At 45.6% G+C, this 18,498-nt stretch overlaps 1 protein-coding gene across 4 annotated transcripts in view; it reads right to left on the bottom strand.

Moving 5' to 3' along the window:
- MROH1 (maestro heat like repeat family member 1) overlaps positions 1 to 18,187 on the bottom strand; it is a 2,054,050-nt gene extending 2,035,863 nt beyond the window's left edge. For 2 of the 4 annotated variants that reach the window (XM_078686516.1, XM_078686513.1), the window contains exon 1: positions 18,074 to 18,187. The gene's annotated coding sequence lies outside the window, so the exon portion shown is untranslated. Of the gene's footprint in view, positions 1 to 17,924 lie in introns of all 4 variants that reach the window. The other 2 variants (XM_078686514.1, XM_078686515.1) reach the window with 2 other exon arrangements.
- Positions 18,188 to 18,498: the final 311 nt, after the last annotated feature.

Consider the following 18,498-nt stretch of genomic DNA (forward strand, 5'->3'; position numbering starts at 1 on the left):
AGAGGCATGTTGTTAATGATCGCTCTTTCTATATGCACCCATACAGGAGTATATTCCGGCTGAGGGAGGAGCCAATTAGCGCCCTGTTTGCATAGGTAGGCAATCTGGTCATTCCTGAAGTTCAGCAGTCCTATACCCACTTTATCTTTAGGTAACTGGAGTTTGCGTAAAGAAATCCTCGGTTTCTTCCCCTGCCATAAAAAGGTATTAAAAAGAGTTTATATACTTTTTTCAGGAAGTCGTTTGATAACGTCATAGGCAGCATGTAGGTAAGATAATTAATCAAGGGGGTGATCATCATTTTCAACGTTTCCGCTCTACCCCACCATGAGAGGAATTTTGGGGACCAACCGTCCAGCAGTGAGGAGATCTTTTTATAAAGGGCAAGCTCATTTGTTTTAAGGGTACTGATTAGATCCTTCTCAAACTCTAGACCAAGGTACTTGAAGCATTTAGGCTCCCAAAGTAAACCTGAATTACCCAGAATGCTTATGACTCCGATGTTGCTTAGGAGCTTCACTTCTGTTTTGTCCTTGTTTAATTTGTAACCGGACACAGCAGCGAAGTCCTCTATTGAGGACATAAGGGCTGGAATTGCGCTCTCCACATCTTCAGATGCTATTAAGACATCGTCTGCATAGGCCGTTATCTTAACTACGTACCCTCCAAAGTCCACCATTTTGATCAGATCATTATTTCTTAAATGATATAGGAAGGGTTCGATAGCTAGCAAGAAGGGGGAGAGGGGGCACCCCTGTCTCGTGCCTTGTTCCAGATTAAATGAGGAAGAAAGGCAGCCACCCGCTCTCACCCTGGCAGGTGGATTGGAATATAAGGTCATCACCATTCGGATAAAGTCGTCACCTAATTTGAATTTGTTTAAAGCAGCTTCCAGGTACGTCCAGTCAACCTTATCAAAGGCCTTTTCGGCGTCCAAGGTGACTGCGACGGTTGGGGAGTCGGACAAGTTTGCCTTCTCTAATATGTGAGCAAGGATGCGTGTGTTGTCGCTAGATAGTCTATTCTTTAGGAAGCCCACCTGCGAAGGATGGATGAGTTTGGGCAAGAATTTCTGAATCCCTTTGGCGAGTATCATGGCATAAATTTTACAGTCGAGATTAATTAGCGAGATTGGTCTGTAATTTTTCGGGAATGACGGGTCTTTCCCTTCTTTGGGTATGACTGCTATGATAGCCTCAGCTGGAGTGCCATTAACTTGGCCGCTAGTAAAGAATTCCCTATATAGGTCCTGAAGGGGCTCAGATAGTATTGGGGAGAAGCTTTTATAAAATAAGGCGCTGAACCAGTCTGGCCCGGGGGTTTTGCCGGTTTTAAGAGTTTTAATTGCGGTTTCAATTTCCTGAGAGGAGATGGAGAGGTTAAGTTCTGATAGGTCGTGTAGGAGAGTAGGGTCTGCAATCCTATGATCACCCAGATTTTTGCTTTTTGCTGCACTGGTTTACGACTTTCCCTGGCTGTGGGCCTGCTAATCAGACCCACAGCCTAGCTGTTCTCTCTATCCAAATTGTACTCAGGTACTGAATTGGCACTGGGCCCTCTCCAAGTCCCTGTACCCAGGGCTGAGGTGCACCCAGAAGTCTCCCAGGGGCTGAAGCATGTATTGTGCCACCCCTGGACTGACTAACTAAACTGACACAACTGGCTGCACGACAGCTGGGGCAAGGTGGTGTACTCACCCTTTGCTTTAGATATAGTATACCTATATCTAACCCTAAAATGGACACACAGATCTCCTATCAGTCACTCCTATGGCAGGCCTTAACAATCCTGAAGGCAGAGTGCTTGGAATCGTGTGAGATGGTGCTCTGGCATGAGCTGAGCCTGTCTGCGGCTTTCGGGATCTATCCCTTAACCGTTTCCATGATATCGCATACCATATACTCTTAAGTGCATTATAATCCTCGCGGTTATATGCCAACTCTGGTATCGCTTTATCAAAACATGTCGAGTAAGGTGTCATACGAATTGGAATACTAACCCCTCGCCAATTCTGGCGACGGGGTTAGCATTCCACCCTTCTAGAGGGACACGACATGTATGTAACCCCTAACCCCGGTTAAAGTCAAACAGAGCCTCAGCTCCACAAAATGGATGCTGCCACCGAGACACAAGTCTGCCCTCCTGCTGCTGGGAGTCCTCCCAGAGCAGGAGATAAGGACAAAGGGTTTCCTGCCAGGGGCGGTGCCAGCACCGTCCCAGACAGGATTTTGTGTATCCTAGGTAGGCAGGGCTTCAGAGGAAGGTGACTGCAAGTGGCACCCCGGTGCTCACTATGCATAGGCCGGCTTGAACCAGTTCCAGGGACAATCCAGACCCTGAGCTGGGGAAAAGCCCGCCAACGAAGTGGGTGTAACCACCCCCCTCCTGGTCCCACCCATAGGGCAGGACTTAGTCACGTGCCAGCCCCCTTTTCCCAGATAAAGGTAGGAGCAGGCCCCCTTCCAAATTAGATCATCTTTGGAATCAAGACACGACTTTCTACGAAAGGACTTCAAGATTTCCTTCTTCAAGATTCTCCCTTGTGACTAAGGAGTAGTCACCCTGCATCCGCAGGCACCATCAAGAACACTGCGGTCTGCTGCACGTCCTTCCTCCGGAATCCGACTGCCCAGCTCGACAAGACCCGGCTTCCCTGGCACCTCCGACCTCTACTCACCTCTACAGCCAAGCTGAGAACCGTGAGATGCGACGAGACCTCAAGGGACCGACTATTGCCAAGACTGCACGACTTCTGCACAGCAAGCCCGCCGAGTAATTTCCTGGCGAGTGCTTTGGGGTCCGAGAAGCCCCGACCCTGAGCAGCTCCAGCACCGAAGAGCAGCCCCCCAGCATCTCCACGATCGGCGTGGGGCCCTTCTGCTTTTTGCTGCTCACCGCGTTGTTTGGCTACTAGCCCGCTGGCTTGTGGCCTTCTGAACGACGCCCGACGACATCACTGCTGCTGGTCTGGTTGCTCCAGGCTGGCCCTTGCTCCCTCCCAGAAGAGGAGCACCCTGGACCCTCCTGGTCCACTCAAGACGCCATTTTGAGTCCCCCGCGTGGGCTTGAATTAGCCAAGGCTTGTTGCCCAATCCTGGGTAACTTCGACGCCGACAGCTTCATCCATCGTGGGACAGCTCGCCTCTCCATCCTGGTCGCCGACAACGCCTCCTGGTCCGTGAGATCTGCAGAGCCAGCGTCGCCCACTCACCTAGTCGAGGTGACTACCATCCGGTGCCCTCCTGGTGCCCACTGACTACTAGTCACGAACTTGGTCCCCTCTGCTTTCAGGTGTCATCCATCTTCCAGATCCAGGCTTGGATCAACTCGAACTATCTTCACTGGTCGCCTGCCAGCATCTTTCTTCCAGGCTCCTGGTCCGGCAACGAGGATTCCCGACGTCTTTTGAGACCTATGCAGCTGCAGCCCCTGGGCTAGGTAACTTCGGCATTTCGGTGCCCCAGCATAGCCTCACTATCCAAGGGTCAGGATCCACTGTCGTTTTCTCCCTACCAGGTCGGGTTCGCCCGTGAACACTAACTTTAACTTTACTAGCTTCCATAGACTTTGTCCCGCATCCCGCGTGAGAGTGCACACTCTGCACCCGAGTCCCCTAGGTCTCCTAGAAGTAATCTAACGATTCTATAGTCAAGTCCTAGCGATTCCAAAGCCTATTAGTACTGTACTTACCTGCTAGTAATTTCGCATTCCACTTTTAGAGTATATGGTTTTTCGTGCCCCTCGGGCATTTGTATATACTGTGCTAACTTAAGTATTTTCGTAAGAGTTTTGTTGTGTGCCTAGCACCCTGTCCTCATAAAGAGTACAGGGTTGTTGTGATTCTAATAAATACACTGTTTATTTTCATAACACTTGTGTGGTGTCCTTTCACTGGGTGTTCAAGGGGTAATGTGATGGTAAAACAGCTGGCTTAACACGCCCTCTAGAGTCTTAGCCTTAGACTGCTCGTATCCATGCTACTAGGATAGCTGGTCTATAAGGTTGACTTACAACCAATCATCAATAAGGGTTGTTTGGACTGATATATAGTGATCACTAGAATAGTGAGCACTGCACATCAGGCCAACTTCTCACAGGTCGTGCTCTGAAAGGGAAGGAAGTGTGCAAGTATTTAGATATTCCCCTATCTTTGAAGATTCGAGATCCGTGTTTTTACTATACAGATTCTTGTAAAAGTTTTTGAAAATGTCAGTAATTTTAGAGGGATCAGAACGGGAAGACCCAGCTTGATCCGTTAGTCTCTTAATTTCAGTTTGCTGAAGTTTAAATTTTAGGTAAGATGCCAGAATCTTCCCCGCTTTGTTGGACTCGCAGAGCCTAAAGCTCTTTTGGTTCCTTAAGCAGACCCCACCCTTTCACTGACAATCTTGTTATATTCATATTTTTTAGACATCATGTCATTCATGACTAGGGGATCTCTGGAGAGGACATGTCTTTTCAAGCGTTAGTATTTCCTGCTCTAGGCGTTGCAGGTTACTAGTAGCATCTTTGTTCATGGCTGAACGTATTGATTAGGACGCCCCTAATGGTGCTCTTGAGGGCCTCCCACCTTGTGAGACCAGGAGTATCTCCCTTTTTATTTAGCTTGAGATACTCACAAATCGCTTTTTCAATGGTCTGCCTGTGAGCTTCTGTCTTAAGGACCGCATTGTTGAATCTCTATAAGTTAGTTCTCTTGACCTTGTTCTGTAGTGCAAGGGACATCGTGATGAATGAGTGGTCAGAGATAACCCTAGGCTCTATGGAAGTAGCTTCAATATCGAAAGAAGTGTGGCCGGAGGAGAGGATAAAGTCTATGCATGAATAAGTGTTATGTGGGGGTGAAAAGAATGTATAGTCCCTACCTGTGGGATTTTGTAATCTCCACGAGTCTATTAAGTTAAAACAGGTGCAGAGGGTTTTGTGAGAGGCGTTTGGTCGAGAGTCTCTATCTAGCAATTGGTCAAGGGGCAGATTAAAATCGCCACCCATAATGTTTGTGGCGTTATCCGGTATCGTGTCAATGTGATCACATAGTTCTTTCCAAAAATCAGGGTCGTCTCTGTTGGGGCCGTAGAGATTGGTGACAAAAAACTCCTTGTTATCCTTCGAGAGTTTTACAGAGACCCATCTACCCTTAGCGTCTGCAGTACACTTTAGTATATCAATGTTGTATTTTTTGGCAATTAGGGTCAGGACACCGTTTTTTTTCCGCAGGGCCTCTGAGCCTACTGCCTCGCTGTACGTCTTATTCTTCATTGAATTGAACTGCGATGAATCAATTTTAGTTACTTGGAGCAATATTATATCACCCTTTTGTTTATATACATAGTCAAGAATTTTCCTCTTTTTAACCAGATGATTGATGCCCTTGACGTTCAGCGAGACAATTTTAATACTCTTGTCCTTGTGAGCTGAGAAGTTAGGGGTAGATAGCATTGGCATTAACTAGTGTCATGTACATAATAGATAACGACAGAACCCGGAACATTAGCAGTAGTGGGAAGCCTGACCGAGGGTCTGGTAGTTGTATGGTAATGTAGTTGGGCAAACATGGGCAAAAGGGCACTGATTATCGTAGGTCGTTGAAGGACAAGACCAGGCTTCGAGCTGAGAGCTGCCACAGGGATACTGGAGAACTGGAGCACTGGGACAAGGCATGTAGGTGAACTAGACTAGAGTCAAGCTGGCATGTAGAAATGAAAACAAAAGTGAACAAAAGTGAAAAACGAAATGGGAAACAAGACGATAACTAACAGGCACCCCCCCCCCACCTCCCCACCTCCCCACAACCCAAACCCTCCCCACCCACCCCAAAAGTAATCCAAAGACATGGTGAAAGGAGAGAAAGCAACGGCAACTCCCCTCCCATGGTACTAGTAGAACATCATGCGTAATGCTACAAATTCTGAAAACATTAACTCGTCCGGAGGTTAATGCATACATAACAACGGGTGTAACAGTAGTGTTTGAGTCTTCAAATGTGTTTGAGACAGCAAATAACAAACTGGCATTACGAAATGCCTTACTAGATACAACATGTTGTGGAGAACTGCAACTGGAAGTGTGTAGTCACTGCAAGTGGAGCAGAGTAAGAACCTTATTCCTGCTGCCTATAACAGGTATGTTCGTATGATCGCATCATGGCTATGAGTGAAGCATTAGAGTGTGTAGCCACTGCCAATGGTACTGGGTAAGTATCTGATGTCTGCTGCCCTAAACAGGTATGATCATATGATCGAGTCATGGCTGTGAGGAAAGCACTAGAGATTCAGTTAGATATGAAAACGATACCAGGCTACTGCGAGAAAACAGAGGTGTGAGGTAACACGGAGCAAGAATCATTAAAGCCAGTAGATTGTCTATTGGTATGCAGGAAGGCCTATCGGAAGGCCAACTGGCAGCTTTACAGATGTGACCTGTAGAACTAACAAAGGCCCGTATATGAACAAAAGACTTATGTATTGAACATCAGGTGCCCCCACTTAGAGCACCTGACTCTGTAATATCCATCGAAGGGTTGTCTGGCCCGTCAAGAAATCTCTTCAGTTGCGCCAGATCAGTAAATATTTGCGGGACTCCTTGAATCAAGACTCTGAATTTCGAAGGACCCACGAAGCCATACTGGTAATTTAGGGTGCGCAACCTTGCTCTAGGAGCAAGAAATCCCTTCCTGGTGTCAACTGTTTCCTTGCTATAATCTTGGGAAATGAAGATCTTAGATGACTTCCAAAGGATATGCTTATTCCGACGCATGAAGGCCAGGATCTGCTCTACATGCTGATAACGAAGAGGCTTACAAACTATAGGCCTGGGGCCCTTTTGGTTGGCCGTGATTCGTGACGGAACCCTGCGCGCTCTGTCAAACTCCAAAGGAGTATGGAAGGATAGATTGGTGGCATGGGAGAACCAGGTCTCCAAGAAAGAGACACAGGACCCCGCGGCTTCTTCAGACCCCTCAGGCATGCCAAAGATGCGCAGGTTCCCCCTACGGTTTCTGTCCTCCAACTCAGATAGTCGTCGTGTCAGGGAGTCCGTAGTGGTTGATAGTCTCTGTAGAGACTTGCAGGCCTTCGTTTCGGAGTCTTCTAGTCGGCTGATTCTGTGCTCTGTCTCCGAGAGCCTGGCGCTGGTGTCTCTGATGTCCTGCCGAACAGCAGCTATTTCTTCTTTGGTGGATTTCGCCAGATCATGAGCAGAATGAGCTTGAGCAGAATTGTGTCTAGAGTCGCATTAATATCGCGTTCCCCTTTGGTCGGTGAATCTGGGTTCGGAGGGTCAGCTTTGAACCTCTTAAGATTTTTGGCTTCTTTCTCACTCATGTTGTTGTGGACAGACAACCTCTATGGGAGTGAAACACAGATGGCGGGTGTAGGCACGAAGAGGCGATTACCACCTATCGAAAATCTTGGCCCAAAGACAGTAGTAAGCCAGTAGGAAACCAACGGCGGGCTTCAGGTGAAAAACCAATGGTGGGCTCCATGGTCTCGTGGGGTAAAGATGTTAGGAAATGTCCATGAGTCAGCCCCCCTTGGGTTGCGAAGACTGGGGTCTAGTATCCGTTAATGGAAAGTTGCACCAGATCACCGGCGTTGAAGCAACAGCCAGCTTCAAAGAAGGACTGGAGTAGAGAAACTAGAAGTTGTCTCGAGCATCAGCCATCTTAGGGTAAGGCAGTGATATTGGAGGAGATAGACCTTCTCATTCATCAGCCATCTCAAGGTCAGGCAGCCACAGGTTATGATGCAAAGAAGTAGATTGGGTGGTTGAACAGGACAAGCGGTATATCTTCAATTAAACACACCCCATGTCAGGGTGTTATAAGTCTGCATGTTAGAGAAAGGGCAAGCGTGCTGGGATGAGCACCTTACAGTAGGGGGGGGGGGGAGCACAGCCATTTCAGTACTCACAGCACAGAGCTGATCAAGCGCTTCACTCGGGGTTCAAGAGTGACTATTTTCGGGATGTGGTGATCTTCTCTCCCCCTCTCTTCTGGACAGGACCAACCTAACCACTTGTGAGAGGCACAGCTAGCGTGGTGATTGTAGGCAGATATTCGTCAGGGGACGATGATGGCCACCATTTTGGCTTTAACGAGCGACCTGCTGTTGATGGAGGGAAGGGCTTCAGAAACAGACCGCCATCGCATTTCAAGCCTTCCCAATGCCGGTCGAGTGAGCGCTTATGCCTGGAAGCGTTGCAGTGCACTAAAGTAAGCCCCGCAATTCAGCCGCATACGGGTAGACGGGTCGCACAGCATGGGGCTCTGCTGCTCCGCTGTTGAAGGCTCCGAGGCTGAGCGCTACACAGGCCGCGCTGATCACCCCTCCATACAGCTGCTATGGGGCACAGAGGGGCAGTTCTGACCCGTTCCTTGCGTGCCTTACTCACTCCACTGTCAGACACTCGCAAAAGGGCACTTCGATGATCGCTGGACACTGCTGGAATTGTCGGTAATACCAGCGCCACGGGAGGAGGAAAGAACTCACGCCGCCATCTTCCTCGCGTCCAAACCACACCCCTTGTTGGACCTACTTCTTATGTAAAACGTCATGTACCTTCTTAATGATATTATTTTCAGTTAGCGGTTATTGTTATTTATGCATTACTGTTCAGCAGTTTATTATTATTTCCCCTTTTCATCCCTTCCTCTCCTTTCTTTGCCTCTTTTTCTCATTTTAAAATGCTAAATTGCTTATTCTTATGTACAGGTTTAGAAGGTTCAAATTGGTTTTGATCTCCTGCTGCCTAATAATGCTCATACCCGTTTGCGTTTCTTCTTGTTATCTTCTTCTTACTTTACTTAAATTAGGGTTTTGGTACTGTTTGAACTTTGTTTGTCTACTTTATACTGATGTTTTACTTTGTATATTATCTCAATAAAGCATTCTAAACTTAAAAAAGGGAATAACTAAACCATTCCTAAAAAAAAACCAGACATGTTCCTCTTTATACAAGAATACTGCCTTGAGGCATTATACAAGTGGAACAGAAGGCCCAGTAACTATACCTTAACGCGGCACCATCTGATTAGATGGATATCCATAAAATAAAAAGATTGACTAGCTTAAATTTGAAAGTCTCTGAACATTTTTGTAAAGCTTACTGATGCCCAAAGGGAATTTTCTTTCGTTAACAACTTGTGAAACGCTTAATGCCAGAAATGAAGAAGATTACAAACTGAAGAGCTAGGTTTTTCTTTTGCCCTTTTCATAATCAAATATAGTCCAAGATCAAACTGAAAGGAAAAAAAATGAAAATACACACAATTGCATTTTTTAAGCACACAGTAATCAAATGAACGTCCTCTTAGCCTTCCTAACACCTGATAAAGAGCAAAGGATGACAAACTCACAGAGCACAGGCAAGTGTAAAGGATCAATTTCTGAAAAGGGACATTAGTCTAATCACACTACTGGCATGCAAGCCCACACCTAGGACCTCAAAGGCAATGTATTGTATCCAGGAAGCCAATGGCGCGTTTCAGATGGCTATAGATGGAGTCTCACTGTCTTAATCCCATAACTAATTAGGCTTCTAAATGCGAAAGAGCATGAAGTTGCTTAATCAGATACATAGGCAGTCTAAGTTGGAAAAATATTCCTTGGTCTACACAGGAAGAAACTGGGGCATTCGCAACTGTTTTTGTGGATCTTGCAGGGAAAATTCAATATGCTTCCTATGCTCAACATATAAATCCAGGTTGTAGAGAAATATGGCTAGGGTGAGGGAGGGCCAACCAGAGCAATGACCTGTCTTTCCTGATGTAAAGTTCAAGTTTTGCTCCCGCACACGTCAGCTAACTAGCCTTTGCAGCAACGTACAATGCGAAAGCACATTAGTTACAGGCCATGTAACCTGAAAGATTACAGACTCTGTTCTTAGATTCAGCACAGAAGGCAGGCGTCAGTGGGCCACAGCTGTGGGGTCTGGGGTAATTTGCCTCTACTGTCCTGGGGTTTGTCATATTATGGCTCTGGAACCTGATCCAAGTACAATCCCCCTTTGGGCACTTTTCACAATGGTGAGCAGCTAAATGCTTTCCAAAAAGATTAGGGTGGGACTACTCGCATTCAGAACATAACACCACTCCCAACAGCAAAATAGGATCAATGTCCAACCTAGTGTGTCACCTAGGAAAAAAGAAGAACTATATTGCACACAAAGGTGAAATGTGTGACATGGGTGTGATTCCTAGGTGCTTCAGAGTGGATCTACCCCCTCTAGGCGCTCTAAGCCATTCTGCCAGTTTCTTCCTCCGGGTCATCAGGGTTCACGGTGTACCTTCTAATAAGATGCAACACGCTCCTTTCGACTACTTTTAGCACACACAGCTCCAGGGCATGTGCTCATTTGAGTCGCTCACCTGTCCTTGGTTGAAGCAGAACAGTGGCCATGATGGGGGACTCATTGGCGATAGGGAGGGCCTTCCTCAAATGGTACATGGCAATCCTGCTCGATGAGAGTAGCTGTCGGTCGAGCAGGAGGTCGACTGGAAGGCTGCAGCAGGAGCAGATGCTTACAGGTGTCTATGTTGGTAAGAGTGGGTGGGCCCAAGGCTTCAGCCAGTCCTGTCCTGGCACGCCGGTGAGTCTCAGGGTTCAGTTGCACTAAGGCCTCCCCAGTTAGCAGCATCTGGAAGTCCCCTTCTCCTGGTGTCAGACACAGCCCTCAGATGCAACAACAATCTCCCAATTTGGTGCTGCTGTCTTCAGCACCTCAACTGCCAGGTGCTATCTTCGGCACATGGTGCCATGGTCTTGAATTTTTGAGCAGGTCAGTTCTGTGACACTTCTAGATGGTGAACGTGCCTTAACTCATTACGGGCACCTTCAGAACAGACAGTCTTTACTTTTGGGGGAACAGACTGGCAGCACCGTGTTCACACCAGTTATGCTCAAGGAAACATAGAGAAAGTGCCACAATCAGGTACTTTCCCTGGCTTCTTTCAGGCCTAGCAATCAGGCCCTCGTCTCTTGGTACCTTGGCAGAGATGACAGGGATAATACAAGCCCGCCCTACACACTTCTGCATTGGTGAGGTTCTTTTGATAAAGCTGCACAGACTGATCAGCACTCCCAATTTCATCTGTTGTGTTTTCTGGAGAGTCTCTGATGGAGAAACCCTTACTCCAATGTCACTTACTGCAGTCCCTTCCTCGTCAACTTTTCTTGTAGGTCCACTTCCTTTCCTCTTCTTTCACACAGGAAGTGCTCCGGGATTCACAGGTCAGGTTCAGCAATTCCCCCTTTAGATTGAACTCTGGGTAATGTCCCCGCACCTCTGAGGAGTCTGCTCACAGGCGTCTACAAATCTTTGGTTGTGCAGTAGTCTTCCGAGTACGCAGTGTAGTGGCCACTCCTTGGTCGAAGAAAACTTAGAACTGAAACAAGTGGGTAAGCAGCACCAACTTTTAAATGGTTTTCACAAATGATGTGGATTCCAGAGCTAGTTTCATCAAACTTTTTTGGATTGGTTTCTCTTTAATGTGTACCGGTCAAGCCATCAACCTAACTCACCCTTTATCTCGAGCAATGCTGTTCACAGCAGATTACTCTCCATGTACAGCACCCACCAAGGAGGTACAAAATAGGTGTGAGCAGGCTGCACTGTGACTATTTACAACCACCCCCAAACGATATCAAGGAGACAAATGGTGGCTCCCTTCAAAAGGAACCCTTCATCCCTGATAACAGACACCACAGTTCTCCTACTTCACCCCTCTTACCATCCACCAACTAACAGTATTGAACCTAAACAACTTCTAAGAAAAAGTCCATGGCCTCAATCCTTGAATCTCAGGAATATTAGCAATACACTTCTGTTATCTGGAGAAAGCAACCCCCCCTTCACTTTGTACTTATGGCCTGGTCAGGGGCTTCCAAAATGGAACTTACGGGCCTGTATCACTCTGGATCATGCGCGCACACTGCATACTAGCAAATGCTCAGTACTTGGTGCTAGGTTTTCGGTTCACTGGGAGCAGTGGAACTTTTAGATGAATGGGCTAGTAGGCTCGCATTCACATGACTTTGGTAAAAAGGCATGAGCAATATAATCATTTACAAACACAGTATGCTTCCAGCACCACGCTACACATGTGAAACCTGTCCTTTTGTCATTATGAGGACTCATTTTGTTGCCCCACCAGCTTTAACACCAGTCCAGAACCTACCACAGTCAAGGGCAGCCCTAGGCCTGCCTACACCTACACACACGCCTACAACTACACACACACAAGATTACTGTGCGTTAGGCCTGAATCCAAAACGAGGATCACACGTTCTTGCAGTTTGGGATTCGAGTGCAGGGGAAAATACTGTAGATCTTGCAGTTGTCACTCTTGTACAAACTGGGGTTAACCACAGGGAATAATCAAGAGGTAAACGGGTGCAATGAAAATTACGTTAACAGGCAAATGGCACGGGTAAGAACAACAGTAACACAATAATAAGAAAAGTTATAGGTCTGCCCAAAGAAATGATTATTGTGTCTCTGGGGGCAGGCATAACAGTGTGGGATGGAAGAGAAGTTCATAACATGACTAAAGTCCTATTTGTGGCAACTGATTTGGATTTTCATAGTTCAAGTTATTTTAAATGATTCTGCTCCACTTCAATGGTCATATTCCTTGGTGCACATTCTAACATGGCTCAACTATTGGCCTTGCCAAGCAGAAGCAATTCTGGTTTGTGCACATTGTCTGGGATTTAATTGCAAAGAGTTAGCTAGTCGGTAAAGAGACAGGCATTCCAAAACGGCACCAATGATGTTACTCTTCTCGCAGCTTGCTAGGGTGCAGTTACCTGTATTGTCCCGCTCTCTAACAGTGATCCTTTGTCATATTTTAATGTCCGGGATTAAGATAATACATGGATATACTAACACTTAACCAAGACTTGCTTATCTTCCTAAATGCCGCAAAAGGTTCTTGTTTGGGTACTCTGCAGACACCCTGAATTAGACTGCTCATCTAGAACTAGGTCGTTTTCACAACATGCAAGAGTGGCATTTTGTCTTTGTAGCTCACTAAACAAATGTTTCCATTTGTTTGAAAGATCAAGTGGTAAAAAGCCACGGTCACTGGATTAAGTGTGCAGGCAATTGGGCAACTTCTGACATAAGTTCCTTCAAGGGTGCTAGGAATTGGGACATGCTTGAGATTACAGCAATCCCTGAACATATGGACTGTAAGGGCAACAATTTGATGGCAATTGTGTTCATATGCATTTTGTTTTAAGACTGAGTGTATTATAACAGTTTGTATAGGCCTACTGATTCTTATCTTGGTGTTCTCCTTGGCGGGGAGGGGAGCATGGACAATTGGTTTTCTATGTTCATCTTGCAACCTCCTTTCTGAGATATTAATGTTGAGATTAATTAGTTCCTCCCTCATTAGACTTACAAATCCACAGATTTCTGTTTTCTCATTGCCTGCCTCTTTTTATATTACTCATTTTATGTTTTTTATATTATATGTTTATTTTGGGATAGGTAGCTTGAAAATGTGGTTCTAAATGTTGCTAATAAGAGGCACCGATTGGAATAAGAAGGTTTAGATTTTGCTTGCCTTTCACTTATTGTGGACAATTGGAAGAGAGTGGATTTGTGTGATTCTGTGGCTGCAGCATTAAACACAATCATGGATAAAGCAAATTTGCCACATAAATAGCAGATTTCACAAAAATGCTATTTACAGCTCAAATGGATGAAAATAATACTGACATAAAATTTGCTGCATAATTTGCACTTTGCAATGCATCATTTTGTTAACTTTCTTGCATAAATTGGTAATCTACGCCGCATAATCCTAGTGGCTCTGGCAATGGTAAAGCTCTGCAGAGCAATTTGGGGACTATCATTATGATGAAATCCATATTTCACAGGAAGCAGTGAAATACTTTCCATATTTCATTGTTACTTATGAAATATGGGTTTTATACAAATGACTTGAGTATGGAAGCACACAAATATGGAATGTTTAAAGATATATAGATAGAGGTTTTCAATATATTGCTTTAGTCTAATCTTTTTCCATGTTAAAACTTCCCAAGTGATGTTTGGAAACACGTCAATAACCTATGTATCCACCTTACAGGGTTTGCTTCTCTTTAACACTCTTAAAATGATGCTTTTTGCAATCATTAAAGACAAGTTTGAGAGATTATTTGAAAAATCAAGAGTTTACCTTTTGCATAGTAAACAAAACATGAGGCTTTACAAATAAATATCTAGTAAAATCGTGTCTGTCTACCAAACGCAAAGCACTGAATGAGTAGGAAAGCTGTAAATGTCAACAGCTGCACTAGAACAGCCTTCTAAATATTTCTAATAAATCATTCTCCAGCCATGTGTATTGCACTATACTAGTCACAATCCAGCATTTCTGAGAAACTGAACTTACACCGGTTTCATTACCATTTTCCACTTAGTCTTCAGTACGTCTAACAAACAATCAAAATGAATGTATACCAGCAAGGGAGCGGAGCGATAGTAATACCCAATGACAATCCTCGATTCAGGCTATGAAGTGTCATTACACAGTGGGTTCTCTTTCTACCCCATATCCTTCTTGCCTCACCTTTTACCCCACCTAGCACTCGATCACACTTTGTTTTCCTCTACCACCAGAAGAGGGTAGGGTGAATGGAGGGGAGTCATGGGGGTGGGCTAAGACCAAGAAATGAAACAGGGCTGGCATTAGTGGATTGCTTTCGTGATGCAACTCTGCGCCATTTCATCGGCCACACAGACTCATACTCTTGGCCTATAATCCAGAACTAGCTGAAGGTTTCACAGATAACAAGGGGCCACTTGGTAATTTAGCAAGTTCTCATAAATCAATTAGAGGGGAGGGATCACTTGTCCTGCTAACCTGGGTGTTCAGGTTGGTCGTATGTCCCATGGTAAAAAATTAGCAGGGGAGCGGAATCGGAGTCGCCTCAGTATCGGATAAGTATTGCACCCCTTTACTAACTTGAACCCATTTATTCTTAGAAGGCGCCCCCTCCCCCAGACTCCCTGGCACCTGTAGAAGCGCATCAGACAGCGCGCAGAGGTATGTGGAATGAAGCTTACACAGGTGCACACGACGAATGTTGTAAACGCGTATGAATGTACTAATACCATACACGAGGTGGAAGTGCAGACTATTCAGGCCATAGCGAGATCATCGTTAAGACCGAGCTGATATTAATTTGAATGTACTCACTAATATTGAATCAAATCTGGACAGTGCGGCGTCACTAAAGCTCCGCACCCACACCTAATGATGAATTAACTATAGAGTCAATTTTAAGTACTTGCCCACACCATGAGAGCATAACCCCTGAGTACCCTATATATGTCTGAACATAAGTCACTCCAGTGCATTGTGAACAAGCAGATAGCCTCTCTATATGAGATCTCTACCTCTAAGGCACACTGGTCACATGGTATTTAAACATGTAGACCATCTGCATTGGAACTTGAACGATACATTTGATAATGATTAGGGAAACTTGTCAAAAAAACAATGAGAATTGAAAATGAGAACTACATGAGATGTTTTTTTGAAAACTAGACGACGTGTGTTGTCACCAGGAGTGCAAGTATGTGGTATCTGACCGCAGGACGAAGTGATCGATAAAGTATTGCCATTTGTATATGCTGCATTTAGAATCTAAATATAGTACATAACTACATAAATTTATTTTACTCATGTCCCATAACCCTCCCCATGGTTACCCACATTGTTTATATTTACAGGCACAAGTTTGACCTCCATGAAGTAAAGGACTAGTACGTTACTTTACCACTCACACATCACATGGTCCTGAAGAAAGCCCAACCGACCTACCTAGGCAATTAGGGCTGAAACATGTCGACCTTTTAGATCACGAAAATAGATAGCGTAAGAATCTTAATCATTCTCCTCACGCATATCTGTAATATTTTCACCTTTAACTCGAATCCAGGACAATAAATTCATCCATCTGGCTGTCCGAGTTATTTTAAATCTCACTATCACCACTTATCACTGGACACTACTGCTTTTAACCTTGGGAAATCACCTCCAGGTGGAGGCTGCATACCAACTAACCCTATGATTATGCAGTCACGTGAGTAAAGGAGCGGAGAACCAAGATATACCGCTATAACGAACATCAACTCACGTGCATGAGGGTTTTTTTTACCAAGGGACATACGACCAACCTGAACACCCAGGTTAGCAGGACAAGTGATCCCTCCCCTCTAATTGATTTATGAGATTACATTCCAAGGAAATTGGACGGATCACATTTTTTCCTTCTCCCTCCCCAGTGATTCAGGAGAACTTAGCAAGTTCTGCAAATGTATTCATATTATATTCCCAGAACCACTGAGTGGGCACCGGAAAATTGAGCCCTAGGCTGAAGTCTTGGCCTCTGCGCTCATCTGCCTCTATGATCTTAAATATTTTAACATGCAGCAGTATATACATTTTTACTGCTAAGTGATCATGTCATTTTTTAATTAAGATAGCATTGCTAGAATCTACAGTATCCACGTAGGTACTTATTCCACACGCAGCAGAATGTGGATGACAAGTCACAATGTTTTAACTACTTTCAGATCACTCTAATTACTGCATTTCATTCTCCAACCCAGCAATATTTTTTAAAGCCTTACCATGTGTCCATCCTCACTCATCCATTGAGAATAGTTTAGTTACAACCAGTGATAGAAGTGGGCGGGGACGGAAGGGCACGGCGTGCCCCTACTTCTAAAAAATTGTTCAGTCCGTCCCCCTACTTCTTGCTTTCAAAAAAGCGTCCCGGGACGGCAAGAATAGTCCAACTTTGAAATGATAACTTTTTTCATTCCGCTTCCAGGGGCTGCTCGCACTTCTCTGTTGTACTCCAGAGGCTGCAGCTGCAGCAGCCCCCGCACCCCCTGAGCTCGCGCAGACCGAGGGCAGGCCATTGTCATTCCGATTGAGGCAGATTAGCCCCTTTAGAATGACAATGCGCCCGCCCTCTGCCTTTAACATATCAAGTGCCCCTGAGATCGGAGTCGGTGATTAGAGAGGAGCTTTCCCCAAGCAGAGTACTGTGGGGAACTTGACACCTTTTTGTACACAGAGTGAAGTGAACTGGGCAGGAGCAGTGACCGCAGTGACCAGACAGAAGAGGCGACGGGGCAGGGGAGGCGACGGGGCAGGGGAGGCGACGGGGCAGGGGAGGCGACGGGGCAGGGGAGGCGACGGGGCAGGGGAGGCGACGGGGCAGGGGAGGCGACGGGGCAGGGGAGGCGACGGGGCAGGGGAGGCGACGGGGCATGAGCTAGAGTAGTAACCAGGCATGAGCGGTGAACAGGGCAGGAGCGGTGAACAGGGCAGGAGCGGTGAACAGGGCAGGAGCGGTGAACAGGGCAGGAGCGGTGAACAGGGCAGGAGCGGTGAACTCCCGATTGAGTTATTATTGGATGCCAGGGACAACAACCCAAGCATTTTTGATCATTTGAGCTGCAAAACAATACATAAAAATATACAAATAGCACGCATATATACAATGATATTTTATTTTATTCACAAACAAAAAAAATCTACATTTTAATGGAAAGGTGCTTCTCTAAATTCAATCGAGGACACTCATCATCCATACAATATTCAGTTTGATGTAATTGCATTGCTCCCATGAATCAATCTGGAGGATGCTAACTAAAATTGTAGCCGCAAATGTTAAACCCCTTCACATTTTCTGAAAGTTTTCAATGTATTGATTTTACATTCTGCTTTGGTATTTATAACAAGTTATGTCATTGCATGTAATGTCTCCTCGTTTTACCTGCTATTTCTTTCATTGACAACACCTGCCCTTTCTTAACATTTTGTAACCCGCACCCTCCCTCTGCTCTTTAACATTTCTCTCCCCTTCCAGCACTCCCAATATCTCCCTGTTTACCTTTCCGCCCTCCTCCGTTCTGGCAGTCCCTCCTATGTTTAGTATCTTCTCTCTTTACTTTCAAACAACTGCCCCCACCGTTCCAAAGTCCCACCGTTCTCGCTACCAGCACTCAAAGCGCCTGACCTGTCCGGCCGCAGCCTGCTCACCTCTCCGCCGGTCACGCGCTCCTCCAACTGCTGCCGCCACCCTTCAAACAGCGACAACACTAGTTCAGAGCCGGGAACACCTCCGGGTCACGTGGCAAGCGCCGAGTTGACAGCAGTGGAAACAGAGAAAGGACGGACGGAGCTGCACCGGAGAATGTCAAAATCCGTCTGAGCGCGACTGTACAGATAGTCGGCCATGTTTACACTGCAGTTTTTACTGTCTACAGACAATCGTGAAAACCCTTTTTTACTATAAGGAAGTTTCCAAAAGTTTTTTTTATGTATGAAAGACAAGCGACGTTGTATTTTATTTTAAGACATGTAGGAATAATATACTACATACATATACGCCTAATATACTTAGCCTAAACTACATTCGAATTTCAATTTCGTTTTTATTCTTTTAATAGTTAAATGTAAATAAC

This window comes from Lissotriton helveticus, chromosome 4_1 (genome assembly GCF_964261635.1).
Source record: "Lissotriton helveticus chromosome 4_1, aLisHel1.1, whole genome shotgun sequence".
Classification (NCBI taxonomy): Eukaryota; Metazoa; Chordata; class Amphibia; order Caudata; family Salamandridae; genus Lissotriton; species Lissotriton helveticus.